Source organism: Carlito syrichta, unplaced genomic scaffold (assembly GCF_000164805.1).
Source record: "Carlito syrichta isolate Samal-C Ts95f unplaced genomic scaffold, Tarsius_syrichta-2.0.1 Scaffold309147, whole genome shotgun sequence".
In the NCBI taxonomy this organism is placed as follows: domain Eukaryota; kingdom Metazoa; phylum Chordata; class Mammalia; order Primates; family Tarsiidae; genus Carlito; species Carlito syrichta.
This window is the reverse complement of record NW_007253243.1, coordinates 25,131-42,672: the sequence shown is the minus strand read 5'-3', so window position 1 is coordinate 42,672 and position 17,542 is coordinate 25,131. Positions and strand designations below refer to the sequence as shown.

The window sequence follows — 17,542 nt, the reverse complement described above, 5'->3', positions numbered from 1 at the left end:
GAGAGAGAGAGAGAGAGAGAGAGAGAGAGAGAGAGAGAGGGAGTGTTGTGTGTGTGAAAGAGAGAGAGAGCAGAGTTTTCCCTTGGTTGCCCTAGACTCACCAAGGAGGCAGTGGCCTCTCCTTTCTTCAGCATCCTTTCAGAAAACAAGACCAGTAAGTATTTCTCATGTTTGTGGTCTCTTCGGAGGAATCACACTGTTCCCTTCATTCCCCCTCAACCCTGAGTCATCCCATGTACACACACCGACCCAGGAGGAGGTCGGCCTTTGCAGGCTTCGGAAACATCTGGGCACACTGAGCTGGAATGCGGTGGGGGATGGGGGTGGACCGCATGGAGCCACACAGCCATGGAATCCCAGCCCCAGTTTGGGTCAGGGCAAGGGAGGCACAGGGAGGCCTTGATGACCGGAGCAAGGGACATCTCACCACCAGCCAAAATGTCTCCAAGGCCAGAGGCCTCTCCTAAGGTTTCAAGCAGCTCCCCACCATGCCTCCACATTTTGCAAAGTCTTAAAGGGGAAGAGGTTCACCTCCTAAGATATGCCTGAAGTGCATTTCCCACCACCTTGGTAGGTGAAGGGCGGAGTTAGATTCACAGAACAGATGGAAAAAAGATGTGGGGCATCCTGTCCCCAAATACTCTGGAGCAGATTCATACCTGCAACTTACAACTAAAAAAATAAAACTTCAAGAGCATCTAGTGTTCTAAAAAGTTTTTTTTGAAGCTTTTTATGAAAATGGCAGAAATTGCTGAGAAATATGGCTCTCATAAAAAGTTGATTAATATTACACATGACAGAGCCTTTAAAATGTCAAAAAATATTAATGTGTCCATGTCTGAAGTCTTCCAGGAGCCCGAGAGCAGATCAAACATGACCCTTCCTGTCCACAGACTTTCATTCTCCTGGAGATACCAACTCACTCTGGATAGAGTCAGTGAATGATTTATCTTTGTAACCCACTTGCCATAGCAGGTCATCGATGAATATTTGTTACACCAACATGGACCATTGGAGGATACTAGATGTTTCCAGTTTCTGAGCTTCACTTGGGGATCTGAGGCAAAGTCCCTTGTGGTATGAGAAAAAAATGACACCAGCAACACAGGTATTTTGAGCTTTTGGACTCTCCTTTTTCTCCCTACAAAGGCTGGTTTGCAAATGAATCCTTTGCGGGTCAAATTATTTTTCTTTTACTCACTGGAGTGATCAACTTCAGAAGTCCAGATAAAACAAGGCAGTTAAAGAAATACAAAATCTTAAGTGTGGACACCTGTATCTAATGTGGGGTATTTTTTTTGTGGGGGGTATTCTTTAGAGGAATAAGATACCTGTGTAGGGACCTCTAGTCCAGCAGGTGACAAGGCAGGGTCATCTGGACTGGGGCACCAGGTAGTCTACCTTTTCATGATTAAAGTCTTTCCCTTCCCTTGGGAATAAAGGACGCCTGCCATGTCCATTGTGTACACACAGAAGTACACAAACCATCTTCTGCTTCCTGTCCTCTTACTAAATCAGATTTGTTCTTGGCAGCCAGGCTCTAGCAGAATGATAAAAGAATAGATGTCACAAGTAATCTAGACTGCAAATAATGCATTCACGGGTCATTAAGAATCAACTCATCCGTCTAGTTCTCTCATCCACATCTTCTTCTTCTTCTTTTTTTTAATGAGCCAACTTCGTTTTCCTTGTTCATATCACCTTCCTCTGGTCCCCTTTTAATCTGGGGTGAATGGGTTTTCTATCATGTGACACAGTCTTGTCCTTCTCTGGACCCCAGAAGGTATGCCTGCCTTCCCTCCCTTCTTCCTCTTGTGAAGTGCCATCTGCCCTCAGGCCTCTGTCCTTGCTGTTCCCGCAGCCTAGAATGCTTTCCCCTGGATCCGTCCCTGGACATCGCTGTCCATTCGTCCAAGCTTCGGCTAAGACAACCCCTCTTCTTAGAGGCCACCTGGACTGCCTCCGGGAGACAACCCCATGTCAGTTGGCCTATGACAGCATTCTGCTGTTTTGTATATTTTGTGTGTATGTGTGTGTGTGTTTGGCAGCAATTACTGCTTTTCAACAGCTCTGATTTATTTGGAGGCTTATTTGTTGCCTTTCTCACTAGAAAGTAACAACCACTAAGGCAAGGACCTGGTCTATCTTGTTCCTACAACCAAATCTACAGCATGTGACACAGGACCCAGCTCATGAGAGCTCAGCGGTATGTGTTCAACAACGGATGGGTGCATGGATGAAAACCTCCTTTTTTTTTTCATTATAATGTTATGTCAGACCATGGGAGAGAAGCTTTACCTAGAATGTCCATTATCATTACAGCAGTTCACCATGGCATCATTCATGCCCATTTCACAAAAGGGGGAAAGGAAGCTTGGTGAGTCCAGTATTGCAACTTGCCTAGACATGTCATGACTAGATGCTGCCCCCCAAATCTGAATTCACATTCACATGAACCCAAAACCATCACCACCCACCATCCAGCTCTGCCTGGCCTAAGCAGCCAGCTACTCTCATTCACAGCATCCTTTAAATCAGTGTGAGGAAAATTCTAATAAACCAACAAATAATTGAACAAAAAAATTAAATCACAGATTTATGATAGAGTGAATTTGTAAACTTGAATAACTTAATAGGTAATTCTTATAAGAAGAAAAATTCTTTCTTCGGAGGTTAGACATTAATAAAGTTTTTTCAAAACTTGAAACATCTTTTTTGAAAAAGAAATATCTTTTTTTCCACTATTTTAACTTTTATTTAAAAATTTCTACAAATTTAAGGGGTATAAGTTTGTTGTATGGATATCTAGTGGTGAAGCCTGAACGTAAATGTAATTGCCACTTGAATAATTTCCTTCCTTTCTTCCTTTTTTTTTAGTTTGCATCTCACTCTGTCACTCAGGCTGGAATGCAATGGCATGATCATGGCTACTGCAGCCTCAACCTACTGGTGCTGAGCTCAGGTGATCTTTTTGCCTCAGTCTCCCGAGTACCTGGGACTACAGGTGTGTGCCACCATGCTTGGCTAATTTATTTATTTATTTATTATAGAGATGAGGTCTCGCCATGTTGCCCAGGCTGGTCTCGAACTCCTGGGCTCAGGCAATTCTCTTGCCTCAGCCTCCCAAAGTGCTGGCATTACAGGCGTGAGCCACCGAGCCTGGCCTCATTTTGGTTTTAATCTGCTTTTTTCTAATGATTATGATGTTCAGCATTTTTCATATGCTTGTTGGTCATTTGTATGTCTTTTTTTTGAGAAATGTTTTTATGTCACTTGCCCACTTTTCAATGGTTATTATTATTATTTTGCTGATTTTTTTGAGTACCTTATAAATTTCCTGTGAGATTCATAGTTTGCAAATATTTTCTCCCACTCTGTAGGTTGTCTTTGTACTCTTTTGATTAGTTATTTTACTGTGCAGAAACTTTTTAGTATAATTAAGTTCAGCTTGTCTAATTTTTTTTTTACTTGTGCTTTTGGGGTCTTAGTCATAAATTCTTTGCCTAGACAGGAGAGTTTTCTCTAGGTTTTCTTCTAGTCTTTTCATAGTTTCATGTCTTATATTTAACTCTTTGATTCAGCTTAAATTGATTTTTGTATGTGGTGGGAGATGTGGTCCACTTTCATTCTTCTGCTTATGGTAATCCCATTTTCCCAGCATCATTTATTGAAAAGGTGTTTTTTCCCCAGTGTATGTTTTTGTCAACTTTGTCAAAGGCCAATTGGCTATAGATATGTGGCTTTATTTCTAATTTTTCTATTCTGCCCCATCAATCTATGTGTCTATTTTTATATCAGTACAATGCTGTTTTAATTACTATTGCCTTGTAGTGTAATTTGAGGTCAGGTAATGTGATGCCTCCAGCTTTGTTCTTTTTGCTCAGGATTGCTTTGGCTATTTGGCCTCTTTTTAGGTTCCATATAAATTTTTAGGATTGTTTTGTGAAAAATGACATTGACATTTTGATATGGATTGCACTGAATCTGTGGATTTCTTCTCTGGGAAGTCTGGTGATTTTAATGAGGTTAACTTTTTGGATCCTTAAGCATGGGATGCTTTACCACCTGTGCCTTCTATAATTTCTTCAATGTCTATGGATGTGGAAGGTCTGCCTCTCAGAGGAAGATTCAGGTATTGCACTAGCCCAAATATTTGATACCCCAAACAGACGGACATACTGGTTATGAAGCTGTCTACACTTTAGAGAACAAGGAATAAAAGAAAAGCAAGAAGAAGAGTAGCTTTTTCCTGTGAGAGTCATAGTTTGCAAATATTTTCTCCCATTCTGTAGGTTGTCTTTTTACTCTATTGATTAGTTATTTTACTGTGCAGAAGCTTTTTAGTATAATTAAGTTCAGTTTGTCTATTTTTTTTAGACAAACTCTCTTGTCTAGGCAAAGAATTTATGATTAAGACACCAAAAGCACAAATAGAATAGAAGAAGGAGAAGGAATAGGGGAAGGAAGAATAGAAGATGGTGATGATAATAATAAAATAATGATAATAATTATGCCACAAGATCACACTACTGAGTTTTGCTTCATAATTTGGAAAATATTCTCACATTCCCTTTGCCTAAGTCTGTATGTCATTATTACCATCCCCAAGTTGTCATGGGTCCAAAAATCACTGCCTTCTTGGCCTCTAAAAACAGATCACAGGCTGGCAGGGTTCACGTTGCTGTGTGCTGCTGTTGTTACCTGGTCTCATGCCAGGTTGACTCATCCCTCATTCCTGGGAGGGATTAAAGTGCTTCCCTGGGGAATAAATAGAGCAGGGCTGGGTGCTCAGCTCCAGAGTGACTTCCTTCACCTGTGTTACACTCAGTTAGACTGAACACCGACAACAGCTGCCTCACCATGAAGCTGCTGGTGGTCCTCATGCTGGCTGCCCTCCCCTTTCTCTGCTATGCAGGTGAGTTTGTTCAGGGAGGGCTGTTTCTGGCTAGGGTTGTTACCTGGACCTTGTGGAAGAACTCTTGGTCTCTGAGTTCCAGCACTGCTCAGCTCCAGGACAAAGGATCTGGGTGTAATAGACCTTAGGATCCACATTAATTCCAGAAAATCAAAGAGTGCATTGCCTTATGGGCATTGCTCTGCACTGGGCTGCATGCAGTGTCCCACAGCATTCAGGGTGTCCCATGAAGTGACCATGAAGACACAACGAATCTCAAGACTGAATATTGGAAATTGCTATTTCAGTGGGTCCAGGGGGAGGTATGAATGGAGACCCCATGGCATCTGTATCCAGAAACCATAAAACAATCATGATTCTCCTTGAATTTGGAAGGAAATGGGACCCCTCCCAGGAGAGAAGGCTCAAGCTGTGTGACCCAGTGTCTCTCACCCGTGGGCTCAATCTGTGTTTGTAGAGCTGACCTGAACCTTCTGGATTGCCCTTTAGCTCCCAGTTCCTTCATGCTCAAGGCTGACTAGGAGGAGTACTCACACCCTGGAGTCTTTTTGTAGCAACGAAGATCCAGTGAGAGAAAAAAAGCCCTGGCAGTCAGAATCTGTCACTACTAATAGGTTGTCTACGTGGCATGCTTTGTCTAACTCACATTATTTTAATGTCCTACATCATTGTTCCCAAAGTAGGTGCAGAAGACACGCTCATAGTCAACTCCATAGAAAAAGGTGGAGCTGAGAGCACAACCAGCTCCTGGGAACCCAAGTCCTGTGCTCCTTCCCTCTTCCACCCTGAAGAGGGGGACACCTCAGATCACTTCAAGAATGAAAAGTTCTGTTTACATTCCTTCTTGTTGCAGTTAGGTCCACAGAGCTAAGGGACAATAATATCCTGGATCCAATTTGTCTAGAATACCCAGAAATCCTACTTGATGCTCTGAATGATAATAGGGAAGCATTGCAAGACTTTGAACCAAGAAAGACCAGATTGCGTTCAATATATTCCACCAAGTCAGAGCATGTCACTTCACGTGTGCCTTCCTTCACCAAGAATACACATGATTTGGTTTCTCTGAGCTTGGGAGGTAGGGGAGGAATTTGTAGAGCCTGAGTTTGTGCTGCCAGGTGGCATAGACCATGCACCACTGCCTTTCTGAACCTCTTTCCTTACTGGGATGTAAGAAGATGACCAATGTCACAGGTCATCCCTAAAACGGGTTCACCCTCTGCTAATGAGCTCATGTGCTTATGCTTTGTTCTCAGGTTCTGGCTGTCCACCTGTTGAGGCTATGTTTGCAAGTGCAATGGATCCAGACGTCTCTATAACTGATTTCACAAGACTTCTAAGACCATTCTGGAGGGCTAAATCCACCACGTTAGAGGAGGCTGCAAGGGGATTTAAGCAGTGTTTCCTCAAACAGTCAAATGAGACTCGGAAGAATTTTGAAAATATGATGGTAATTTTGTTTTCTTCTTATGTGCCTTTAACGTTAGTAACCAGGAGTGGACAGTCTCTAAATGTGGCAGCAAGAATGCCAATTGAGTGGTGAGTCAGGTTTCTTTATGTACCAGTGATTTCATTTAGTCCCTAGGCTGCTTTGCTACCTTCCTTTGAGACTCTTCAGTGATAAATGGATAAGGGAAATGAGAGAGGAGAAAGCTCCAGAAATGGCTGATTCATTCCTCAGAGCCTAGTCCACTCCCACGTATACACAGACACAGACACACACAGATAAACAGATAGTCACACACAAGCACAAGCACAGACATATGCAATAGCAGACACACACACACACACGCAGAGAAACAGGCATCCACACATTTTCTGTCAAGGGAAAATATCGAATTCTCAAGGAACTACTCACTAGGAGAAGTAACCAACAAAGAAATTTCCCCTTTTCTGAAGAAAGTATAGTAAAAACGTTAACTTTTTTTTTTGAGTTGGAGTCTCACTCCATCGCCTAGGCTAGAGTGCAGTGGCACACTCATGGCCACCCCAGTGTCGACTTGCTGGGCTCTGGTGATCCTTTTGCTTCGGCCTTCCAATTAGTCGGAGCTAAAGGCGCACACAATGGTGCCCAGCTAATTTTTCATTTATTGTAAAAACAAGGTCTTGCCAAGTTGCTTGGGCTGGTCTCGAATCCGCAGGCTCAGGCAATTCACTTGCCTCCGTCGCCCAAAGTGCTAGGATTACAGACTGAACCACTGAGCCCGGTCCTTAACATTTATTTTTTAAAACAAAACCGAGAAAATACCAATTGTGCAAATTCTACATATTCTAATATGAAACATTTAAAATGCACGTCGAAGCAACTAAGGCTTGTTAGCATGGTTGGAAGTCATGCACCTTTTAATTAAGCAGCTCATGAAATGGAAAGTACAGATCATGGGTATGAAATAGCATGGGTGCTAGAAGTGTTTAATTTTTTTGTTTTTTTGTTTTTTTTTTGAGTTGGAGTCTCACTCTGTCGCCCAGACTGGAGTGCAGTGGCCGCTTCTGGCCACCGCAGCCTCGAACCTGCTGGGCTCCGGCGATCCTTCCGCCTCAGCCTTGCAAAGTAACCGGGATTACAGGCATGCGCTACCATGCCCGGCTGATTTTTTTGATTTTATTGTAGAGATGAGGTCTCGCTGCCCAGGGGGGTCTCGAACCCGCGGGCTCAGGCAATCCACTCACCTCAGCCTCCCAAAGGCGCGGGATTACAGGCTGAGCCACCGAGCCCGGCTAGTGTTTAATTTTTTTTTTGTTTGCGTCTGGGTCTCACTCTGTTGCCCAGGCTGGAGCGCAGTGGCACGATCACAGCTCATCAAAGCCTCAACCTCCTGGGCTCAGGCAATCCTGCCTCGGTTTCCCAAGCAGTTGATGCTGCCAGCGTGCGCCACCACACCTGGCTAGATTTTTAAACTTATTTTTGTAGAGATAAGGTCTCTCTATGTTGCCTAGGCTGCTCAAGCAATCCTCCTGCCTTGGCTTCCTTAAGTGTTGGGATTACAGGCATGAATCACTGTGCCAGCCTCGGAGCTGATATTTTCACAATTCTTTGTTGAAACAGTGGTATGAAAAACAGTTCGGGGGAGTGGTAAAGAAACAGTTCAGGCTGGGCGCGGTGGCTTAAGCCTGTAACTCTAGCACTTTTGGGAGACCGAGGCAAGAGGATTGCCTGAGCTCAGGGGTTCAAGACCAGCCTGGGCAACTTGGTGAGACCTTGTCTCTACAATAAAATTTTAAAAAAAGGCCAGGCATGGTAGCATTTGCCTGTAGTTCCAGCTACTTGGAGGACTGAGGCAGAAGGATCGGCTGAGCCCAGCAGGTCGAGGCTGCTGCAGTGGCCGTGAGCGTGTCACTGCACTCCAGCCTGGGCAACAGAGTGAGACAATGACTCCCCCCGCCCCCCTCAAAAAAAGAAAAAAGAAAGAAACAGTTCAGACTGTCACATCTTCATCAAATAGTACATGCAGCATATTTATTGGATCAGTTATTTCAGAGAACAGGATTTTTGGAGAAAAAAAATATTACAGGAAAAAGGTCCCACAACACTGGCCTATGTGTGGCATTAATAAATGTCTCCTGGATGACAGAAAAAGTGAAGAGAGAATTTAGATTTTGCTTCCAGTGCTAATTTTCTTGGGAGTTAGGTGTTTGCAGACAAATGTAGGAACACAACCTGAAGAAAACTGTGGATTTTAGTATTTGACTTGGCAAGTGAGAGTTGAAAACCTAAGTGATGTGTCTGTTTTTATTTTCCAGAAAACAATATATGACAGCAATTTTTGTAAGAGCTCTTAACTTTCCACAAGACCTGTGGCTCAGAGGACTACAGACTATGGCCAGAACCTGACTGCTAATTGGTAGGAACAACAGCTCTTCTTTCCGATTTTGCCCTTTCATGCGAAAACTGCAAGACAATTGTTGAGACCTCAAATACATTTTGACTTCAATAAACTCATTGCAAATCACTAAAGCTATTTTTTCCCCATCCCCTGCCCCCAAATGGAGGATTTCCAGGGCCTCAAAGTCAGGTTGCCTGTAAGTGACAGACACACACAGACATTGAAGGAGTCAGGGTGAAGGACTGAGGACTCTGGGAAGCACTTTGGTCCTCAATTTGTCCCCAAAGCTTGATCCTGTCTCTGGAAGAGTGCTTCCTTCCTGCTCTCCCAGTGCCTCCCCATACATTTTCTGGGGTCCTTAGGCTTTTGAGTCCTGAGGTGGGGTCGTGCTCAAGGCCCTGCTTCCATTTCATTTTCCTGTCCACACTCAGCCCTGCCAGTTACACCAGGCTCCTCTGGGCTTTCTCTGTGTCTCCCCCAGGTGTGCTGTAAGGGTTGGGGGGACCAGAGACATCTGGTGAGGCAAAGTCTGCAAAGCAGGGTATATTTGAATTGGTGTTTATCGTGGTCTTTGGAATTCATTGTGATTTTTGAAAGCATACACCATGGGATACTACGCAGCCATAAAAAAAGAATTAAATTATGTCCTTTGTAGTAACAAGGATGGAACTGGAGATCATAAGTGAACCGATTCAGAAACAGAAAACGAAACATAGCATGTTCTCACTCATAGGTGGGAGCTAAAGGGTCATAAAGGTGAAAACAATAGACACAGAGGATGCCAATAAGGGAAGGGCTGGGGTTCAGAAATTACTTATGGGGTACAGTGTTCACTATCTGGGAAGTGGGCCACCCGAGACTCACTCCCCACCACTACACAATGAAAATGGGGAAAAAATTATTGCATTAAAACCCTGACTACCGAGTTTTCTAGCAACCCCTTAAATCATGCGGCTTCCCCTAGTCTCATCCCTGCAAGTGGAAAGAGGGTCCACCTTCTCCCTCTTCAGATGGAGCTGCAAAGGCAGTGAAAGTTGGGGGAATGTGTGCTGGGTGTGGGAATCCAGCATCGCAGGCTGTTTTGACCTTGAACCCAAGTCCTCCTTCCTGGAGTCCCATGGTAGAAGTATGGTACACGTTGTTTTTTGTTCCCCAGTGAAAATGGGGAAGGGAGATTCTTCAGTTGTCCCTAGTACATTTCTGGCAGTTGATACTTACCGATTTTTGATCCCTGACTCACAACAGCGTCCGTTACAGCTGGTGACCAGGCCACAGACGCCAGACCTCCGGGGAATTACTGACGACTTCTTATTGACCAAATGTCAAAGCCCTTGGGATTTCTCATCCACCATCAGCTGGATGGAGATCACCCCCAACCCACACACTCAACTTTCTTTCCAAACTGCTGCTCTGTAGTCTACACCCACAAGATAGGTTCTGTCTGCCTATGTGTACCAAGTCAGAGTTTTCTGCTGGAACTTCATCTCTTGCATTAGGCTCCATAGAGTATTTACTTCATGTCTGGTTATTGTCAGCCCCTTCACCACATGTACCTACACACACATGTGCGCACGTGCACACACACACACATACACACATGCACTGGATCTTATTCCCTAGACAACAAGAATGGTCGTTTTTCCAATCTTGGTTTTATCCAGTTACAGTTTCTCTCCTGTCCCAGGAGCCCACATTGCTCAGTTTCTAGAATGCGGTGTGGCAGTGCCATCAGGTCTTCTGTTTTGTGAAAAGTTGCTGTAGGTTGACTGTTAGCCCAACCTAGATTCTGTCTGTATTTCTCTTCATGCCATTCCCTCCAAAAACCCTCCTGAGTGCCTTCCTGGTTTACGTGGTTCTTTTCCATAATTGCTCTGATGCCCAGACTGAAGTGCAGTGGCACCATAGCAGCCTTGAACTCCTGGGCTCAAGGGACACTCCTGCCTCTGTTTTCCAAGTTGCTGGGTTACAGACATGGACCACCACTCCCGGATAATTAGAAAACAATTTTTTTTTGAGTTGGAGTCTCACTCTGTCACCCAGGCTGGAGGGCAGTGGCATGGTCACAGCTCACCAAAGCCTTGACCTCCTGGGCTCAGACAATCCTTCTGCCTCAGCTTCCCGAGTAACTGGGACTACAGGCATGTGCGGTCATGCCTGGTTAATTTTTAAATTATTTGAGACAGAGGATGTCTCACTATGTTGCCTAAGCTGGTCTCGAACTCCTGGGTTCAAGTGATCCTCCTGCCAGGGTGTCCCAAAGTGCTAGGATTATGGGCATAAGACACCATGCCTGACCTTTTAAAAAAGTTTTTTTGGAACTCACGGCTGGGTGGATCCCAGCACACCACAGTCATGTCTATCATGTTCTGTAATGGAGGGACCATCATGGTCATGGAGGGGAAGTACTGTGTGGCCATCGCTGCAGACAGGCGCTTCGGGATCCAGGCCCAGATGGTGACCACAGACTTCCAGAAGATCTTTCCCATGGGTGATCGGCTGTACATCGGTCTGGCTGGGATCGCCACTGATGTCCAGTTGGTTGTCCAGCACCTCAAGTTCCAGCTGAACCTGGATGAGTTGAAGGAAGGTCAGCAGATCAAGCCCTATACCATCATGAGCATGGTGGCCAACCTCCTGTATGAGAAGTGGTTTGGTCCCTACTGCACGGCGCCTGTTGTTGCTGTGCTGGACCCGAAGACCTCTAAGCCCTTCATTTGCTCTCTAGATCTCATCGGCTGTCCCACGGTGACTGACGACTGTGTGGTCAGAGGCACCTGCACCGAGCAAATATACGGGATGTGTGAGTCCCTCTGGGAGTCCAGCATGGATCCAGAACACCTGTTTGAAACCATCTCCCAGGCCATGCTGAATGCTGTGGACTGGGATGCAGTGTCAGGCATGGGGGTCATTGTCCACATCATTGAGAAGGACGAAATCACCACCAGGATGCTGAAGGCCCGGATGGACTTTCTCCCTGAGCCTGCCATTAAAAAAAACCAAACAAACGAGCATTTCTTTCAAAAAAAGTTTTTTAAATTAAAAAATGTGTTTTGCTATATTGCACAGGATCCACTAATTTTTAAAGCACAGGTCCACGAAACCCTGGGATCACCTAAATCCTAGACCTTTGTTGGTATTCAATTATACTCAATACAATAGTGACTATCGGTCTGCCTCTTCCATGAGACTGGAATCCTTGGGTGCACAAAAATGTCTTTTTGATCTTAAAATGATCAAATCTAACTGAACAAGTACCTGAATAATTACGATTTCTTAATCTGCACCTAAGTTTGAACCCCAGGTGGCACCATTTCATGTAAAATCTGGAATCTCCTAGAACATTTGCTATATGTCACAAGCCACTAGAAGGAGCCTGTAAAATCCGTTCCCAGATGCAGAGCTCAAAGTGACTAAAACAAAATGATAGTTTCACTGGGTTCTGTGAGTTTAAAACAATTAGCCGGCTTTTCTCTTCATGGCAAAAGAGGGTTCTGCATTGTTCGGGCAGGTGTATGTAAGGGCTGTCTCCTAAAATTTCACATTCATGGAGCAAGAGATAAGAAACCATGGGCAAAAAGGCCAGAAAGACAAATATCACATGTTGTCATTCACACGTAGAAGCTAAAAAAGTTGGTCCATGGAAGTCGAGAATAGAATGATGGTTACTAGAGGCTGGGAAGGGTGGAAAGATGAAGAAAGGTTGGTTAATTGGTACAAAATATCATTAGATAGAAGGAATAAAATGTAGTGCTCATTAGCACAGTTGGGGGACTATAATTAACAATAATTCATTGCATATTTCAAAATAGCTAGAGGGAATAGAAGATTGAAATATTTCCTGCAAAAAGAAAAGATGAATCTTTGTGGAGAAGTATATGCTAATTGCCCTGATTTGATCTTTACATATTGTATGTATGTATCAAAATATCACCTGTGCCCCATAAGCATGTATAATTATTACGAATCAATAAAAAAGAAATTGTGCAACATAGGCTGTTGAAAATATGAGATAGAATCTGGGTAGAGCCCAGATGAAGGCGTGGCCATAGAGATGGAAGAATAAAGGGGGCAGCTTTTTGATCATGTGGGTGGTATGTGGAAGGAATAGGAAGTCAGATTTGAAGGATGACATTAGAGAGGAAGTGAAGATCACTCAAAAAAAAAAATGAGAGAGGAATGAGATGTCCTGGATGGTTCACATTAAAGGGATAATCTGAAATAGGCACAAGGCTGAGTGTTTTTACACGATACTGTTATTTAATTCATATTACTTTTGTGTAAACAAAAGTGTAGTTTTAATTTGCTAACAGTAGAAAGTTTAAATGGCTCTCCCAAGCTGGCATAGTCCATATACCCAGAGTTGGAAAATTAGTTCCAGATGTCACATCCTTGATTTTACTGATTTGCTTCTCTTTCTTTCCTCTGTTGATCATGGGAAGGCGTTAGGACACTTCATTAACGATGTTATTTCTACAAATAGACAAATTCTACACTGGATTATAACAGCTGGACTCCCTTAAACAATACCACAAGATCGTTCCCTGGTGTTACTGCAAGTCCTTTCCCTTGTTAACTAGAAGTCACAGGTCAGGTGACCAGGTTGAAATGATAGCATCACAAAATATTATGTAGTTTCAGCTGTTGAAGGAAGCATTTGCTAGCAAAATACCTGAACTGTTGGTAAAGGTTGCTGATCGCATGCTTTTGAAGATGTCACAGCTTTTATCCAGAGCACATAAAACCTTGCAGTCTTGCAGTCTGTTGGCACATGAATGTTTTCCCAATTGGCTGTCGATGTGACATATTATCTGCTTATGATGGGGCTTCTCTCTTCCTTTTGTCATTCTACAAGCCACACATTGTCGTGTACATGCTCATTTAAGCTATATATGTGATCTGTTCCAGTGTTTATCAGCTAATGTCAGGTCAAGAAAATAAACAAAAATATATAGGTAAATTGAACAGAGAAAATGTCATGCAGGAATTGGTCATGGGGGTGGGGGAGTTGAAGTGCTATAGAAGCAGAGAAAGGGGTATGAAGAACACGCAAGGAGCCACTCCAAGAACACACATTCCAGACCCTCTTGCCTCTTCTAACTTGAGATTTGAAGAGGCTAGGGGGTCTGGAATGTAAAACACCCAGGCCTTTGTTTTCAGCAATAGGGAGATAAGCAGGAAAAAGCATATCTGGAGTAAGAAAATAGGAGGCCTAGCAGCATCCTGTGATTGTCATCTAGAGTCTTGGTCTTAATTTTTCAGCTAGTTGGTGGCCATTGCCTGCTCTATTGAAGAGTTAGCAGCTGTTAAGTTTGTTGCTCACAATATAATAAGGGTTAATTCGTATAATAAATATATCAACTAACCACCATGTAAGGCTCATTGGGCAGTAGTCAGGTACTAGGTCATCCTGGGATAAGAAAATTTCCTGGAACACTGTGCCTTACAGCCCAAAGGGTGGCATATCTACAATCAAAGAGATTTCAGGAAGGTGCTAATGAGATTCATGAGGGCCGGTAACAGTGGTACCTCAATATTTTAATGTCCACTTCACTGCAAGGAACTGCTGGGAAGAAAGCTTTTTCTGGTGAGTAATCTATCAAGTTCAGCAAAGTCAACTGCCGTGGGAATACACAGTCAAGATCAACCCATTGGTGTCCTGGTTCATCTCACAAATCCCAAGGTTACTTTTTCTGGCAACCACTGATCTTGTTACTGTCTCTATAGTTTTCTTTTTTCCAGAATTGTATATAGTTAGAATCATATAGCATGTAGCCTTTCAGATTGGCTTTTTCCTCTTAGTAATAGGCATTTAAGTTTTCTTCATGTCTTTTCACGGTTTAATAATTCATTTCTTCTTAGCTGAGTAATATTTCATTGTAATGATCCATTGTAATCACCACTGACGTACTGAAGGACATCTTGGTTACTTCCACATTTTGACAATTATGAATAAACCTGAACAAATATCTGTGTGCACATTTTGGTATGGACTGTGGTGTTCAGCTTGTTTAGGTAAATATCAAGGAGTACACTTGCTGGTTTGTATGGTGAGAACATGTTTATTTTTGTAAGAAACTGACCAACTGTCTTCCAAAGCACCTGTAACCATTTTCTTTTCTTTCTTACTTTTTTTTTTTGAGTTGGAGTCTCGCTCCGTTGTCCAGGCTGGAGTGAAGTGGTACGCTCATGGCCACCCCAGTGTCTACCTGCTGGGCTTAGGCGATCTGCAATCCTTCTGCCTCAGCCTTCCAAATAGCCAGATACCGGTGCGCACTACCACGCCCGGCTAGTTTTTTTTCTTTTTAATTGTAGAGACAAGGTCTTGCCAAGTTGCCTGGGCTGGGCCTGTAACCATTTTCAAGTCCCACCAGCAAAGGACTCCTGCTGCCCCACAGGTGTTGTCAGCATTTGATCTTTCTTAAAAAAGGAAAAAGAGAAAAAAGAAATGAGGCTAAACAAAGGAACTAGGGCGAGGCGTCATTGACTAGAAAGATTCACTTGAGTCAGAAACTGAAATGCAAGAAGGAGCTGAGATAGAAATTCACCGAAATTCACCCTTAGCCTGTCTCATATGTCACCACTATCAAATGCAGGACTGAAAGCAGCACTTTGTTACTTCACAACTCACACACCATCAATGCCTGAACTGGCCCTTCCTGTTACCAACTTGCAACCTCGAGCAGATTTCTTAAATTCTTTGAGTCAGTTGCCTCATCTATAAAGAGGGAAATGTAGAAGCTTATCATCTTACAGATTTGTAGCAAGGATTGAATATGATAAATTGTGATTTCAGGCATAGATATAGTTAGCAATAAAAAAAACATTGCTACTTTTAAAAATTACCATGGCCAGGCACGGTTATCCCAGCACTTTGGGAGGCCGAGGTAAGGGGACTGCCTGAGTCCATGGGTTCGAGAACAGCCTGGGCAACTTGGTGAGACCTCATCTCTACAATAAATAAATTTTAAAAAAATTAGCCAAGCATGGTAGCACGTGCCTGTAGTTCCAGCTACTTGGAAGGTTGAGGTGGAAGGATCGCCTGAGCCCAGCAGGTTGACGCTGGGGTGGCCGTGAATGTGCCATTGCACTCTAGCCTGGGCGACGGAGTGAGACTCCAACTGAAAAAAAAAAAGAAAAATTAACACTACTGGTTGGGTAATCCCAGTGCTTTGGGAGGCCAAGGCAGGAGGATCAGTTGAACCCAGGAGTTCAAGACCAGCCTGGGCAACAGAGTGAGACCATGTCTCTACAAAAAAAATTTAAAAATTAGCTGGACATGGTAGTGCCTGCCTGTAGTCCCAGCTTCTCAGGAGGCTGAGTCAGAAAGACCTGCCTGAGCCCAGGAGGTCGAGGCTGCAAAGAGTTGTGGTTGTGGCATTGCACTCCAGACTGTGTGACAGAGTGAGACATCACTTAAAAAATACATAAAATGAAATCACCACTATCGTCATTAGATGTAGAAGATTTTACAAACAACAGGACCTGTGTGAGGATGACAGCTGTATGGGGAGGACCCCCCAAAAATTGGAATTATCTTTCAGAGGGTGGGCCCCTTGTAGGACTGGTTTTCCTCACTGTGTAAGCGTTCTAGGAACCCATCAACATCGGTGTACCAGCTAGTGTTGTTGTGAGAGCCTGCGTTCGGCTTTGGTGAATTTTTTTTAGAGATTCTTTCAGTGCGTTTGTGTATTTCATGATGGGTTTGTTACATGAACAACCTGCCCACATTGTGCTGAGTCTTCAGCAGTTTTTGACCAAAGATGGCATGACCCCTGTACTCCTGTGCCCTACCTTCCCTATTCATCTGATCTCAGCCTGAGCAACCTTGTTTTTTGTTTCCCTGGGTGAAAAAAGCTCTCAAAGGAAAATAGTTTGCCAATGTGGGAGAGGTGAAACAAAAAAAGGCAGAAGCACTAAAAGCATTAAAATTGTCAAGTTCAAAAACTGTTTTGAAGCCGGGCTCGGTGGCTCAGCCTGTAATCCCGCGCCTTTGGGAGGCTGAGGTGAGTGGATTGCCTGAGCCTGTGGGTTCGAGACCCGCCTGGGCAGCGAGACCTCATCTTTACAATAAATCAAAAAAAATCAGCTGGGTGTGGTAGTGCATGCCTGTAATTCCTTCTACTTGGAAGGCTGAGGCGGAAGGATCGCCGGAGCCCAGCAGGTCGAGGTTGCGGTGGCCGGGAGCGGCCACTGCACTCCAGTCTGGGCGACAGAGTGAGACTCCAACTCAAAAAAAAACCCAAAAAAAAAAAACAAAACTGTTTTGAGCAGTGGAAAAAGTATCTTAATAGGTGTACTGCATCAAGTGGAGAGAACTTTGAAGTGACTGAAGTTTAAACATGTAAGCATAAATAAACCATTTTTAATAAATAAATTCCATGGTTTTTTTGGGTCTGTTATGACCCACAGAAGAAAATGGAAGTTCACCTTGGTTTAGCCTGTTCTGTTTTTGTTATGTTTCCAAATATAACAAAATATAACCAACTCAGTTTTAGTTGAATGACTCGACTTTCATGGAACATTCTATTCTATGAAGCTCTGCCAATGGTTGTGACATCAAGGAAAAAATGGTTTAGTCAACACAAAGAAAGGACTTAGGAGAGAGAATGTGTTCAAGCCCTTTTGGTCATGAATCTATTGGAGTGGATGGTTCAGAATTCAGGAGGCTGGAAGATCTCATGTTGACTTCAAGCCCAGGGAATTACAAAAAAATTATTGCCATAAAAAGCACATAATACAAAATTTACCATCTTAAACATTTCTAAATGTATAGCAACCCATCTCCAGAACTGAAACTGTATAC

At 43.5% G+C, this 17,542-nt stretch overlaps 1 pseudogene across 1 annotated transcript; it reads left to right on the top strand.

Moving 5' to 3' along the window:
• Positions 1 to 11,076: 11,076 nt before the first annotated feature.
• On the top strand, positions 11,077 to 11,765 carry LOC103269269 (annotated as a pseudogene). Its single transcript, XR_504869.2, has one exon. The product of XR_504869.2 is annotated as a proteasome subunit beta type-3 pseudogene (transcript).
• The last annotated feature ends 5,777 nt before the right edge of the window (positions 11,766 to 17,542 follow it).